The sequence below is a fragment of the Xenopus laevis genome, chromosome 6S (assembly GCF_017654675.1).
Source record: "Xenopus laevis strain J_2021 chromosome 6S, Xenopus_laevis_v10.1, whole genome shotgun sequence".
NCBI lineage: Eukaryota > Metazoa > Chordata > Amphibia > Anura > Pipidae > Xenopus > Xenopus laevis.
This window is the reverse complement of record NC_054382.1, coordinates 85,492,877-85,509,515: the sequence shown is the minus strand read 5'-3', so window position 1 is coordinate 85,509,515 and position 16,639 is coordinate 85,492,877. Positions and strand designations below refer to the sequence as shown.

The following is a 16,639-nucleotide window of genomic DNA, read 5'->3' as shown; positions in this document are numbered from 1 at the left end:
AGCTCATAAGAGATTACAGCAAAAAATAAGGTAAGACGGTGCTGTAGAGTCTCACACTCATCCTTCTACAGAAATTGCACTGCAGAGATCCTTAGGTTGCAAGTTACATGGTTTAAAAAAATTGCTTTAAAAAGGAAAAATTAAGGCACATGCATAGCCCATGCATAGAAAGCAAAAAAGGGATTTCACTCACCGAAATGTTTGACGTTTTCTAAATGTACATCAGATTTGGTTAATTAAAGTTTGCCACTATTTTAAGCCATACACTTTAAAAAAACAGCATGTTTGGCAAAAGTTCTTAGCCCAAATTATCCACCCGAACGCTAAGTCAATTCAGGTTGACCCCATTGTTGCCCACCATGCTCTGGGCCTATGGAGACATGCTAGGCAAGAACTACATCAGTGTTCCAATATGGTCCTCATCCAATATGACAGATAGATATTGTTCATTTTTAATTGGTTGGGCAGTCCATCCCCCACGCATGGGCCGAGTGGGTAGCTATTATCAGCCTTTAAGGAACTGGCTTTGGGATATGCGTGACAAAAAAACATAAAATATCGGGTATATCTAGTCAATAATGTAATCTGGCTCTAAGGCAGGGCAAAGCAAACTTTGTTTGGCAAATGTTGCTGCACTACAGCTTCCAGAATCCACCTCAACTGAAGGGATACACTGTCTGAATAATATTTTTATGTTTTAAGAAATATTAAAGCTAATGTACCCCACTGGACTTAAATTTCTTTCACTCACTGTTAAATACCCATTTAAAACAATTTACTATACAATCCGGATATAGGGCGCAAAACTACATACACAAGTTTCTACCTAAGAACATATCGGGGATTCATAAAGAACATTTTACACTCTAACCTCCTGTAGCTGATGTGTGCAACAAGCAAGGACTGCCCCTGACCAGGAAGTGAGACATACTAAGACAGACATGCACCATGTTACTTAAATTGAACATAAGGTATTTTATGTCTGGGCATGGGATATACACAAAGGGGCAGATTTTATCAAGGGTCGAATTTCGAAGTGGAAAATACTTTGAAATTCGACCATTGAATAGAATCCTACGACATTCGAATTTGAAGTCGGAGGATTTTATTCATCGTATTCCCTAGTTTATCGTATGATCGTACGATTTTCCTTCGAATATAAAAAAAAACTAAGACATTGCTCTGGAAGGTCCCCATAGGTTAACATAGCACTTTGGCAGGTTTAAGTTGGCGAAGTATTGAAGTCGAAGTTTTTTTAAAGAGACAGTACTTCAATTATTGAATGGTCGAATGATTTTTTACTTCGAATCAAAGTCGAAGTAAATTCGAAGTCATAGTATTCAATGGTCGAAGTATTCAAAAAATTACTTCGAAATTCTAACTTTTTGTATTTCGAAAATTCACTCGAACCTTAGTAAATCTGCCCCAAAGCATGTATTTTTCATATTCCCTTTTGACATCTGTAAGTGTACTACACACTCACAGTCTATCAGGTCAACAAGCTGAACAGGGCTTAATGCCAAACCTATAAAAGAAATGTTCACAAAATACTATTACAACCATGCTGTTTATGGAAAATGATACATTTCTGCAGCACTTAATAGATCTATAGCATCAAACTTTAAATGCACTGCTTTTGAAAGCAGCCTGAAAATGTGATTAATCTCTAGTGTTTGCCAGTGTCGTGGTTAGGTGAAAGATGAAAGGTCAGCTCATAACAAAAGCAACATTAATATGATGTCAAACGATTCAGTCACTCAGTGGCTGCACAGCACAGTTCCATATCTCTGATCTTTGTACACAAATCCCTACTACTATGCATTTTTGCAGAGGTCATTATGACCCAAGTTCCCTGGTAGAGAAAGGAAAATGGCACACACACACACACACACAGTAAACAATACTGTATCAGGGACTCGTTTAGAAACAATAACTTAAGCTACCGGCTAAAACCCAAGAGATCTGTAACTCTTGAATTGCTGGCATTCCGCTACGATCAATTCATAAATTTGCTTCTGCTCAATTATAGTATTAAGTACTTAATTGGCAAAGTGGGCCCAGCAGAAACAAACATGGTCTAATAACAAAGATCATTCGAGATGGCTAGAGCCACTACCCTTGGGAAGCTAAAGCCGTCTCCTTGAATTGCTGAACTGCACCGCTAATTACACCGCCGGGGCCACAACTCCAAGAACAAGAGCAAATACTAAAAATAGCTGAATTTCCTCTGCAAAATTGACTGCATGAAACACGATCATAACAATACAGAATGAGGCCTGTTGTGGGGATTATTATGCAATACTAAAGTATGCAAAACAAACGTTCTGGTGAAAGTTTCACTATGCACAACATGTACTTGTGTCATTTCCCCCTGCGAAACCTTTATTACAAGCAATGCCCTGCTGAAGATATTAGTGTGTGTTTGAGCTTGAGGAAATACACCGAGGGCGGCAGTATCCATGTCACTTGAAGAAACACAAGCAGGCGGCTGGATGGCTGCACCAAATATTTGGGCTATTGTAAACAACTTCAACCTGTGGCTTTCCAGCTGCTGCTGCTGCTGTTGTTGAACTACAACCATTCCTCCCCACCCCCATATCAATGGGCTGTAGTTTAGCAACAGCTGGAGAGCCACAGGTTGAACATGGACGATTTTCTCGGGAAGAAATGAATTATTAATGAGCCAGTGGCTCTTTCAGTTAGCGAGCATTGCAAAGATTAAGGCTTCTTTTCACAAACAAGGGGAGGAGGAGGAATGATCAAGTTGCACCACTAAATAGGTGACCCAGCAGGAGAAACCCCCCTCGAGCGCTTATGAGAGACGCTAAACACAGAGGAGTGTTTTATTTCTTTCAGTTAGGGGACATGAAAAAAAAAAAAGGAGCTATGTGCCAGCCTTCCCCATTGTTGTATCAACTTGATATTGTTTCTGTGACATGCGCCCTGCCGTGGAAAGGCTACAGCCAACAAAGTTTGAAGGGCAGCTTATTTTCATTTGGAGAGGAGGGGGGCACAAGGTCCATTTTGGAGCAATACAGTGGCCCTTTATAAAAAGTACACTGGTGAGTGTGCCCTCCTCCCACGTACTTGACTGGAGCCCCAAGACTGCCACGCCTTGCACGCACCCCCGTACAGAACAAAACATAAACTCGCCCAAGCCTGTTACCTTGTTTTCCCCAAATCACTGCGCTTTGGCAAACACCAGTCCAATGGCACGACTTGTTTCAGCTCCAACGCCACCCACGGCTTTAATCTCTCGACTGCCCAAAGATCCTTCGATATTGGGTCCAATATAGATCTGCCAAAAATAGATCTGAATTTAGCTATTGTTTCTCTGCAGGGAAGACAGTCCCGGTGGAGTAATGGGCAATGCCCTGGCGTATGAATTCCTGAGTGAATTCGGCTTTGTTGGGGGCTCCAAGTTGGGCTCCGCTTGTTTGCCTTACTCTTGCTTGTGCTGTTACAGTACACTGGCTGACGTCCTCACAGCACACGGCGGGGGGAAGCTGCTCGCAAGCCCGAACCCGGCTGCTTGGGAACGCCCTCCCCTGCCTGAAGCCCCGCCTCCTCTCATAGACTCACTGCAAAGCTAGCTGCACAGCAACAGCTACCGGGCTCCCTCTAGCAAACCCGGTACTTCTCACACTCCATGTAACCTCTATTACCAATATGTACGTCAACTACGTATCATCGTAAAGTACACCATTCATAAGGTCAAAATCTGGCCAGCACTTACTGAGCTACAAGACATAGTAATAAACTTTCCGGAAGCTGTAGTAGTTGGGAATCTTTAAGCAGTATTTAGAATACTTTTCCCTCCAATTTGTGTTATTTTTTACTTTGTGGAATTTATATATTAATTATACACACACAGCCTTTATTTTAAAATGAGTTCAGGGTGATGTTTTTCCTTTGTATATTGTAAATGTTCCTGTGGAGCAATATGAAATGTCCCCCCCCCCCATAGAGTGAGCTCGTCCTACAACGTAACAACATACATAGAAAGTCTTATGAAAAGTACAGAAAGGGGCGGGGCGAGCGCAAGAGAGACTGGGGGAGAAGCACAGGCGGATGGGGGGGGGGGAATAATGGAGGCTCTCTCCTCGCCTACCCGTTTCCCAACACAATAAGCTTCTCATTCAGAGACACACCATTAGGGGGTGGGCACACAGATAATCCAGCCAACCAGGAGATAGGTTCAAGCTGAGCTTGGGGAAAGTATTAGGGAGTTGTGGCCACTTGTAATGACTCTGTTATTAGTCATGAATGCAGTCGGGGAACAGGTATTGCTGAATAGAAAAAGGGTTGTGTGGCAAAATAAGAAGTAGTCTGATTTTTCACAGCTGCTTAGTGTTCTTCATTTTTTTTTTGTAGCAAGCTTCAAACAGCTACTGAACTACAACTCCCAGAATCCTTCCACGGCCTGACAATGCATGGCATTTGTACTAAACCCTCTGTCACTCTCAGTCCGGCAGAATGGACAAATTGAATGGCTGCCCCCAAGAACTAAATTAAAAGTGATTCAGCTATTGCTGACTGTACTTAATATCAATATAATACACAAAAGCCATGAATATCCTGTAAATTATATCCTTATAAATGGTGAGTTCTGATGTCATCAGTTATAAACGGTGAGTTCTTATGTCATTTCTGTCACATGACTCACCGAAACTTGTGTATTATAATAAATAAAGTACCCCCAGTTGTAAAATATGAGGATATTAGAAGTTACCTCGGAGTTTCCTGACCTGTATAAAAACACTCGGCCTTCGGCCTCATGTTTTTATATGGTCATGAAACTCCTCGGTAACTTATAATATCCTTATATTTTACAAAAGGGGGTACTTTATTCACTGCGCAATAAGCTACTTACACTGCGGTTAAAAATAATCACTGGGTCCCATTGACCTTATAAGCCAGGCCAAGGAAAGAAGTTACAAAAGTGGCATTAAGTATGAATTTTCATAGAAATTGGAGTAACATTAATTTACACCAGGAAATCATTGAACAACAAATTCAGAATCATAAAAATGTATTACTTTTGGAACCACATTACAGTGGAATGTTTATCAGACACATTACCAGTAACAGAGTTTAACTTTACCTTTCTGAATTTGAGGTTAGTACTGCCTGCAGAATCATGTCATTAATAACAAAGTTTACTCCAGTTTAAAATTGTCAAATTATTCTGACAAATTTACTGCCACAGTTTACAAGATTGCACACAAAGCAGAGTAAGACTTGAGAATTTGACAATTTTAATTACAATATAAAGTCAAAATAATTCTTCTCCAGTTTACTCTGCCCCCACCCCAAATGATTGCGTAGTTTTAGCTCTATAGATAATTTGTAGCATGAACAAGATTGAATTGGTGTATCCTGCCAGGATCTTACAGCCTTGCTCTAAATACCCCTCCCCACCTATAATTAGGGCAGCCGCAAGTGTCAATCTGGAGAAGGAAAGGCACAAACAGTGGAAATATTTTTTTCCCCTCTTTTCGAAAGCATCAATACACTTGGTTAGGTTATTTACAATAAAGTAAACCATTATGAAAGAGTTACATATTTCAAGCAACGTTGGGGGCTGGGGGGATACGTCTTGCATAAAACACAGTGTGTACTCATGACACAACATTCCATTGCCTCAATGTGCTTTTTTTGTGCATTTCACTAATGATCATGGAGGCACTTCCATTCCGTCAGATTTGTGCTTTTCAGGTTAAAACAACATGCAGTTGGAAAACACATGACCATCCCACCATATTAGAACCAGTGGTGTAACTAGATATTCCTGGTCCCCACAGAAAATTGTTTTTCAGCCCTCAAAAGGTCTAGAAGTTGACTTGTTTTACCAATATGTATTGAAATTGTATATGAATTAGGGTCTTATGGGGACCTTATACCTCACCCCTGCAGCCACAGGGTCTGCTTCTTCTGTAGTTACACCTTTGATAAGAACATTAATTTGAACCCCCTTTATGTTGCCTTTGTTCACGTTATATATGGAATTGTATACACTATAGTGAAAAACATAAGGATATTAGAAATCTCTGAGGTTTTCCCCATGATCATTAAAATTCCTTCTAAACATCTTTATAGTCTACAACAAGGGGTATACTATTTTTTATTTATTTTTTTTATAATGCACAAGTTTCAGTGAGTCATGTGACAAATTACATACCTCATAACAGATGACTGATCACCATGAATAATATTTTCATAGATTTTGTATGGTATATTGCATATTAATTATCAGAGAAGATTGGACATGGGCGTAATTAAAGAGGTAGCAGATCCTGCGGCTACAGGAAGATCAGGAGGTATAGGGGGGCCCCCCATAAAGCTGGCCATAGACGCAAAAATCTCGGACCGTGTGTGGAAAGTCCCAACATTTCTTGTCCCATGGAGATTGGTCGTTTGGTAGATCGGCCAGGTTAAAGGAGACGGAAAGGTATTTTTAAATTAACAACTGTTGCTTGCATGCCCCCCTCCTGAAACACCGTACTTTAATTACTAATTTCGCTATGGTTTACTTGCATCCACACATTGAATTAAATCACTGCAGCAGACTTTGCGGCCGCCATCTAGATGAAGTGCGCGTCATATCCTCTGTCTCCCGGTCCTAAAGCACGCATGCGCAGTTCTCCCTCCTGACCCCTTCGCGTCACAAGGACCAACAATTGCATTTTTTTTACAGCAACAAGACGCAATCATTGCTGTTGGCACTTCACAATGAAGGAGGGAGGAGGAGATCAGCGATGACGTTCGCTTTTAACATGTTATCACAATGTCATCACTGGCCTGGGGAAAGTAGAGTGATCATTTGCTCATGCGCAGGGCTTGGAAGATTTATTCTGCGCATGTGCAAGCCCTGATTGAGCAGTATTCTATCAGCAGAGAGATGTCATCAATATTTTATGCACTATTTTTAACATCAATCTCTACATGCAGCTAAAGGGCAACTTGTATAGACGCAGCATTATTGTAAGTAGTTCTTCACCTAAGGGGCAATACATAGAGCATTATTTGTTTTTTTAACTTTCCTTCTCCTTTAAAAGATTTCTCTGCATGTATTGCCGATCGGAAGATTTTCAGTGGGAGTCTTGTCACTTGCTTTTGTCAGACATAACTTTCATACGATTGCTATAAGGGCAGAACATCGGCTTATCTGTTCTTTTACTACTTTATTTTATCCAAAAGGTTAGTGGCAGGTCTGGAGATGGGGGGGAAGTCTGATTGTTCAAGGATTCAAACGATCAGATCTTTGCATCTATGGCCAGTTTAAGGCCAAAATAAAGAGCAATTTCAACATATATTAGTAAAACAGGACAACCTCTGTATGTGTTAGGGGCCCTAAAATTAATTTGCTGTGGGGCCCTGTAACTTCTAGTTATGGCACTGATTGAACAGCTTTACCAGGTAGGGCCACTCAAAAAAAAAAAAAAGTGAAGTAGTCAATTTAATGGCAACTCCCTGGGAATGTTTATTCATACCCCACTGCATATTTCAGTTAAGTTTCTGTGTGCCCTGCCTGCTTCTTTTTGTGTGTAATGGAGGAGAGGGTGCCAGTACAATGAGCTTTCTATGATACAGGCAGAAGTACAAGTAAATACAAATGAGCTATTGCTTCACAGGTTGGGAGTCTAGGGAAAAACACAGTGTGAAGTAACAATAAACGGCCAGGGATTGGTGTGATACCTTGTCCCTCTTCCCAAGAGGAGGGGATAAGCAAATCACAGCTACTTTGCATTGCTGTGTAATTCTTTTATACACTCATAGCTATAAAAATCCATTTGAACTTCTATAAGTTTGCCCCTTACACCCACAACAAGCTGGTGCCCCAGCAGCCCTGGCAACATCAAACACAAACATGAATTTGATAGATTCTTTTGTCTCTCCTGTGGCTGCAGGAAATAGTCGATTGCAGCAATGAGAGTGGGGGGATGGGACATGGAAAGGAGTTGTGCCTCTGTCTAAAAAGGGACTTTGACCTTATATTGATCCCAAAAGATGTCTGCATTAAGCAATTGGGGGGAAAAAAAAAGGACAACAGTTTTCACACGTCAATCCATAACTACCTGGCAGTGACTTGTATGGACGTGATGTCATTTCAATATTTTACCAAGCGATCCGCAATCGTGTTTCCTTAAGAAAGGACTGACCTATTTTTGGCTGGAGATAAACGACCATGTTAACAGATGTTAATCTTGTAATCTGGTTTGCCTGTAAGCACTTGACATACACCCCCATTCAGACATTAAAATTATATAGCCATACATGCGGGAGCCTGACGTCATCACTCATCACTATTGACATTCACACTAAAAAAAAAAATTAATAAAACGGATTATTCCCTTTCCACCCCACTTTATAAATGCTGATTTGTTCTGCCTGAACTCCCACTGGCTTTCATTTGCATTTCAAATTCCACAGGTTATGGCAAACCCCTATTCCGAGGAAAAAAAAGATGGAAGGCAGCAAAGCAGCCGTGAATACATATTTCAGTGCAAAGAGTTCAGCTTCTATACAGATTATGCAAGGGGTGAAGCTTGAGCGGCTTAGGACTTCCAAATAAATAATTGAACCGTAAACAATAGGTAAATATAGCCGCTTAAATGGCAGTCCTATTGGTAATAGGTGCTAGGGACAGAAGGACACTTTCTTGCTAAAATAAAGGCTCCTCTTTAAATACTCCATTGGTGGATTTGCAGCAAACAAGGGCTGATTGTCATTCTACACAGACCCACAGCCCATTTCTATACCCCACCCTTTTAGCTGCTCACAAAGTTATTACCAGGGCAAACTTTCCCCAACTTTTCCAAACCGACTTTAGGGTATGAAATCAACGTCATGTTATACATAGCAATGACGTTATCCAACATAATATCATATATAGGCGCACACACAGATACAAGAACTGAAGGCAAGCCTTAAATGGCCATTGTTTTATCAGATCCTGCCATGTGTTCCAAAGCAATATAGCTGCTCTGTAGCAATAACAACAGATTCAATAAGCTGCTACAACAACTTCCTTAGCTAAAATAAGACACTTGGCTGGGGTTGTGGCTGCGTGACGTCAGCAAAACGATACTTTAATGGAGCTGATATAATAAAAGGAAGAAAGAGAAGCAAAATCGCAGCGCGCCCCGTAATCAATACAATCAGCAAAGCCCCTTAATAATTTAAGTAGCTCTAGCATCTCTCAGAGCCACAGCCATGAGCCGACCCCATTCTCTCAAACACTTTAACCCAATGAGTAAAGACAACAAGGGATCCGACCCCCTCACTGCGGTAAATCTGCCTCTCCTTTTGTAAGAGACAAGACAGGAGAATGAGAGAGAGGAGGGGGTGAAAAAAAGAAAGTAGCAAACTTAACATGTATAAGTCCACTAAATTTGGGAGAAGGGAGTTGCCACAGCCCCTATCAAACAGAAGATGAGATCACCCACGGGCACTTACCTTGCAGCAGGTATATCTCATGTATTTATTTATTGAGGACACAGACAAACAAGGAATCTGAAGGTGAAACCATGCGCTGAATGCAATAAGGAAAGAAGTGCACATGATTGACTGCGCCCCTACCACTTTCTCAGAAGGGGACACGGCTTTCAGTCTGGCATAGTTCTCCAATCATATCGCTTTCTCTAGAGACACCATTACAAGGAATGCTAATTAATTCACTTCTGTATATGTGGAACCTTGGCTTCATTTAGTGGGCGATACCGTTTTTTGTTTTCCTCCGTGTATATGTTACCGCGTTCCCCCCCGCTGGCTGACAAGTGGTATGTCCTGTATTAAATGCACACACACTCTATCTACTATTGTCTCATCAGCACAAAGTTCTGCTACAACGCGGGGAAAGTCTGCAGCCCCTGAACCAATTCAGATTCACTCTCAGGGAAGCTTCAGTGCATAAAGCAAAATAGGGGGGTTGTGGGTGCACTCCAAGGCTAAGTACTTAAAATGTGTTTAAATACAATGGAAGTGCTACTGATTTGGCCAATGAATCAATGCTTATTGATTCTAGTGATTTATAGTGAATAAAACAAACTGCATCACATCAGCAATGGCTTCCCATTAGAGTTGCCAACTTTTCTGGAAAAAGAATATCGGCCTTGCTATATATTTATATATATATATATATATATATATATATATAAATATATTCATAAGAATTAGGAAATCACACAAAATTTGCTTTATACATATGTTTATAAATAGCCAAGTGTGTGTGTGTGTGTGTGTGTATATATATATATATATATATATATATATATACTTATGAAGATCCTTCCCCATTTTCCACTGCAGCTAGCAGATGTTGTCCCACTTGTTACACATATGTGCAGCCAGCGACCCCCTCCCCATAGGGAGAGAGGAAAAAAAATATTGAAGTGCTTCCAGAACCAAAAAAAAAAAAAAGAGTGCTCAAAGTCCTCAGAGATTGCCCAAGATACTATCACAAAGGGGCAAATTACTAAAGCGCGAAGAGGCTAGCGCAAATTCGCCAGTGTGACGTAATTTCGTTACTTCGCCAATTTACTAATGGGTGCTGCCGTAAACACCCTTACGCCAGGCGGAGTTGCGCTATGGTAGAAGGGACGTAACTACGCTACTTCACTAACTTGCGCATTTTACTGAATGTTACCTCTTGCGCCAAGTTGGCTTCGCCACCTCAGACCAGGCGAAGTGCAATAGAGTAGATAGGGTTTGCTTCAAAAAATTGTTGAAATTTTTTCTAAATCCCAAAAAACTTTGGCGTCTTTTACTTTTTTAAGGGTGATAGGCTGAAAAAGATCATACATTTTTTTGGGGGTACCCTCCTTCCCCCCTACATTTCCTAACATATGGCACCTAAACTATACAGTGGGCACATGTATAGGGCAAAATAACAACTCTATTTTATTTTATTAAGCTTTCCCAGGCTTGTGTAGTGTAATGTATTTGCTGCTACATATACGTCCATTGTACTTTAACTTGGCGCCGTATGCAAATTAGGCATCGCTAGCGTAACTTCGCTTTGCTTGACGAATTAACGCTAGCGCAAATTCGCTACTTTTCGCCTCCCTGAGCGCAACTTTGGATTTTAGTGAATTAGCAGCGCCCTGGCGAAGTGCGGCGAAGCCAACGCTGGCGCAACTTTGATTTAAATTTGCCCCAAAGTGTGCTGAAATGCCCCAAACCTATACATATTCTAATTTATGCCAGGGGGACCTTGTATTTAATAATACTATTTTAATCTCCTTGCACAAAGCTCAACATGCTTTCCCAAATTTACTTTGCTCATATTCAGTGCCAGAGAGGTAATGGAATCCCACATCCCCCTCCGTAACGTAAACGGTGGTGCAAGTTTTCATTGTGAAATAATGAAGTGGTAGAAGTGTACATACAAATGTGTTTTGTCTATAGCTTGTACAGAGCCTGCCTCACTGCTCTCTGTTTGTTTTGCCATTTGCTTTCTATATTTAGTGCTAAAAGTGTGTACAGTGAATTTGTGGAGCTAACCCACTCTTCTCCTGTCCTCCCCCTCCCAATGGCGTTGATTCAAGACAATCTGCTTTGCAGTGGGAAGTTACTTAGTGCTGGGGGGGGGTGTTCAGCTTCTGCAGCTCAACAATTCTCTTGCAATCTGTAAATACATGGAAAGGGCTTGGGCTCCTTTCATCAAGCCATACATTTCTCTTTAGCTTTTTCTAAATAAAATCTTTTGAATTACTGTCTATAATTTAATATAAATATTTTCTAAATAAAATATTTTGAATTACTGACTATAGTTTAATATAAATTCATAGTCATAATATTGTCTAAAGTCAGGCTTAGCAATTCATGAACAAAGGGGACTGAAAGTCATCAAAAGTAAACATGGTGATTAATGAACAACACTTATTTGAATAGCTAACATGCTAAAGGTCAGTGACCAGTGGTACTCCCCCTTGCTTGTATGGCTCACTGTTCTATAGGCTGAGATTTTACATGTATTTCACAATAAAGAAAACTTTCTACATATTTGCTCATGAATCCATATTGTTTCTTTTCCAATGCAAAAGAATTACACATTTAGGGGCAGATTTAGTAAAGGTTGAGGTGAATTTTCGAATGGAAAAAAATTCAAATTGTGTACTTCGACTAGGGAGTAAAAAATAAATAAAAAAATGTGAATATTGAAATTTATCATGTACTGTCTCTTTAAAAATTCGACTTCGACCATTCCCCATCTAAAACCTGCTGAATTGTTGTTTTAGCCTATGTTGTTTTAGACCTCTTAGAACCTATTTGGAGTCAATTGGTGGACTTTGAAAAATCGAGGTTTTTTTGGGAAAAACTTTGAATCGATATTCCTTCAATTCGTACAATTCAAATTTGCCCGAATACGGACCTATTCAATCAAAAATGGACCTATTCGACCAGAAAAAAAAAGTTTGACTTAATTTCAGTTGGTCTTTTTGAATTCAAATTTTGAAGTTTTTCCAATTCGAAATTTGACCTTTGATAAATATGCCCCTTGGTGGTTCTAAAGTTACATTGTATGCTCGGCAAGTCCCAAAGGGTTCCCTAGATAAAAGTGAGCAATTGCTTGCTTTTACTAGCTATCCAACTCTCCAAATATATATTCAAATAGAATGAAGTTTACAGCTGTAAGATCGAGTTTAGTGGTTCTCAGGGAAAGTTATACTGTGGCTACATAGCAGATTTCCATTAGCTAACATGACCTATAGCATAACAAAGCTCTGGTGGCCTTGTGTTCTATTTAACTACACACGGGTTATTTATAAAAGGTAGAATTTTGAAGTTATGTGAATTTTTTTCAACTCTAATAAATTCGAACTAACTCACATCTCGAATGGAAGATAATTTATGAAATAATTCAAATGCCTAACATTCGATCAAACAGGAACAACCTGAACATTTTAATAGAATTTGAATCAAGTTTTACTGTGAAAAAACTTGAATGTCAGGAAGGCTATAAACATCTTCAAATGGTTTAATGAAGCTCTGCCATTAACTTCTACATGAACTCGGCAGGTTTTAGGTGGCGAAGTATCTAATTAGAACTGTTTCCAGGGTCGAGGTGTGATAAATCTCACATTCAAATTTGAGTGAATTCAAATTGTGAGTTTTGGCCAAAATAAAAATTGAAAATTTGAATTCAAATTTACCATTCGAACCTTAGTAAATCTGCCCCAAAGTGTACCGTGGAGGGTTCTCTAAAAGCTGAGGCTGCAGGTTGAAAGATTTAAAGCAGAATCAATAACATTACAGAAAAATGCAGAAAAATGACCGTGGTTATTCTAATGGATCAGGAGGACAATGTAGCCATGGGTGACAATAAGTGATAGTCGAAGGCATGGATTTGTGACGAATTTCCATATTTCACCAGCAGCGAATAAAAAAAATCCGCCGTGTCTTAAGTCAGAATAGTCACGCGCATAAAAATCGACGCTCGTCAAAATGATTCAGATGCCCATTGACCTTAATGCATTTGGACAAAATAGTCGCGCATATAAAAATTGTCGCTTGCATCGAAAATCATTTTGACATTGATTGACTTCAATGCGTTAGCATATTTTTTGCTGTTTCGCGAATTTTTTGGTAAAGCCAAATGCCACAGATTTGCCCATCACTAGTGACAATGCACCCCAATATGTCTTTGCACTTAAAGGGATTGTTCACTTTCCAAAACTTTATCTGGCTCAGTGCTTTTCAGACTGCTCACCAACAACAAAGACTGTTTTCAATTACTTTCTATTTGTGACTGTTTTTCTAATATTGAAGTTGAAAGTTTCATTTTTCACCTTGCTCTTAAAGTGATACTGACACTACAAAAACTACTGTTTAAAATATGAATGTACATTAAAGGGATACTGTCATGGGAAAAAAACATTTTTTAAAATGAATCAGTTAATAGTGCTGCTCCAGCAGAATTCTGCACTGAAATTCATTTCTCAAAAGAGCAAAATGATTTTTTTTTATTTAATTTTGAAATCTGACATGGGGCTAGACATATTGTCAATTTCCCAGCTGCCCCAAGTCATGTGACTTGTGCTCTGATAAACTTCAATCACTCTTTACTGCTGTACTGCAAGTTGGAGTGATATCACCCCCTCCCTTTTCCCCCCCAGCAGCCAAACAAAAGAACAATGGGAAGGTAACCAGATAACAGCTCCCTAACACAAGATAACAGCTGCCTGGTAGATCTAAGAACAACACTCAATAGTAAAAACCCATGTCTCACTGAGACACATTCAGTTACATTGAGAAGGAAAAACAGCAGCCTGCCAGAAAGCATTTCTCTCCTAAAGTGCAGGCACAAGTCACATGACTGGGGGCAGCTGGGAAATTTACAAAATGTCTAGCCCCATGTCAGATTTCAAAATTGAATATAAAAAAATCTGTTTGCTCTTTTAAAAAATGGATTTCAGTGCAGAATTCTGCTGGAGTAGCACTGTTAACTGATGCGTTATGAAAAAAACATGTTTTCCGATGACAAGATCCCTTTAAGGTGCATATTTATCAATGGTCGAATTTCGAATTGAAAAAACGTAAAAATTAGAATTCAAAAAGACCAACCAAATGTAAGTCGAAGTTTTTTTTGGTCGAATAGGTCAGTTTTCGGCCGAATCCGAATTGTGTGAATCGAAGGAATATCGAATTCGATTGAATTCGATTCAAAGTTTTTCCCAAAAAAAACTTTGATTTTTTCAAAGTCCACCAATTGACTGCAGGAGGAGTTGTAGCGCTATATAAATAAATGATGATGATGATGATGATGATTTATCAAAGGTCAAATTTCGAATTGGAAAAACTTCAAAATTTGAATTCAAAAAGACCAACTGAAATTAAGTCAAACTTTTTTTTTCTGGTCGAATAGGTCCATTTTTGATTGAATAGGTCCGTATTCGGGCAAATTTGAATTGTACGAATTGAAGGAATATCGATTCAAAGTTTTTCCCAAAAAAACCTCGATTTTTCAAAGTCCACCAATTGACTCCAAATAGGTTCTAAGAGGTCTAAAACAACATAGGCTAAAACAGCAATTTGGCAGGTTTTAGATGGCGAATGGTTGAAGTCGATTCTTTAAAGAGACAGTACATGATAAATTCCGATATTCCCGAGTCAAAGTATACAAAAAAATAGCTCGACAGTCAAATTTTTTTCATTCGAAAATTCCCCTTGACCGTCAATAAGTCTGCCTCTAAAAGTTACCTATAGGTCATAGTGATTGTTTTTTTGCTGAGAGGTTTGTTTTTGTAAGTTGAAGTTCCTAAACCTGACTATTTTTCCAACCTGATTGTCCCATCTCAGCCTGTCAATTAAAGTTTCTAATGCTAACGGACTCCTGCTGCACAAATATGGCAGCCCCCTCATAGGCGATCACAGGGAGTCAGATAGGTAATGTAAAAGCATCTGGCTAATACTTTTTGGCAAAAAAAAATAATAAGTAGCATGCAAAGCCAATATTATGATAGATGTAAAAAAGGTATAATTCATGGTGTCAGTATCTCTTTAAGCATTTGGGGGAGTCACTAAGTCAAAATGATACATTAATTGATACCTTACTTTTCTTTGGCCCTGCTGAGCAGAAACATTGCGTCTCATTACAGGCAGCGGTTAGAATTGATACAATAGTTGCTAATACTCCACAGATACTGCTGAGAAATGTATTAACTAATGTAGCAAATTGTGACAGTTCAAAATAAGGATTACTGTGACTGAAACACCAGAGACAGTAACATTTCACTTTAAACTTCAGTTTAAAAAGTTCAAAATAAAACCCTGGAAAGCAATTGAAGAAAGTCTTTCTTTCTGGTGAACAATCTGAAAATAACTGAACTGGGAAAAATACGTTTGGACGGTAAACAACCCCTTTAAATGCCTCTGCCCATATTGTCTAATCCATGATAAATAATATATGTTCTCTCTTGTCTGAAATATCAGAAGGATGTGGATGTTTGACATTTAGCCAATCACAGCTTTACACTTAGGGGCATATTTATCAATTTCAAATTGAAATAACTTCGAAATTTGAATTCAAAAAGACCAACCGAAATTAAGTCAAAGTTTTTTTTTGGTCGAATAGGTCAGTTTTTGATCAAATAGGTCCATATTAGGCCGAATTCACATCGTACGAATCAAAGGAATAGCGTATTTGTTTTGAAGTTTTTCCCCAAAAAAACTTTGATTTTTCAAAGTCCATCAATTAACTCCAGATAGGTTCTAGGAGGTCCCCCATAGGCTAAAACAGCAGTTCGGCCGGTTTTAGATGGTGAATGGTTGAAGTCGAATTTTTAAAGAGAAAGTACATGATAAATTTCGATATTCGAATTTTTTAATTTTTTTTCAAATTCAAATCAAATTTGGACTATTTCCTAGTCGAAGAACACACAAAATAGCTTAAAATTCAAATTCACCTCAACCTTTAATAAATCTGCCCCTAGGGGCATTCCCCTTCGATTTGTACGATTACAATTCGCCCGAATATGGGCCTATTCAATCGAAAATGGACCTATTTGACCAAAAAAACTTCAACTTAATTTCGGTTGGTCCTTTTGAATTTGGCTTTCGAAGTTTTTTCAATTCAAAATTCGACCCTTGATAAATATGGCCCTAAGTATCGGTTTAAGCCCCCTTACAAGATCAC

At 39.1% G+C, this 16,639-nt stretch overlaps 1 protein-coding gene across 11 annotated transcripts in view; it reads right to left on the bottom strand.

The window, feature by feature from the left end:
- znf516.S (zinc finger protein 516 S homeolog) overlaps positions 1–9,750 on the bottom strand; it is a 92,617-nt gene extending 82,867 nt beyond the window's left edge. For 3 of the 11 annotated variants that reach the window (XM_041567195.1, XM_041567196.1, XM_041567192.1), the window contains exon 1: positions 3,167–3,981. The gene's annotated coding sequence lies outside the window, so the exon portion shown is untranslated. 11 annotated transcript variants of the gene reach the window in all.
- Positions 9,751–16,639: the final 6,889 nt, after the last annotated feature.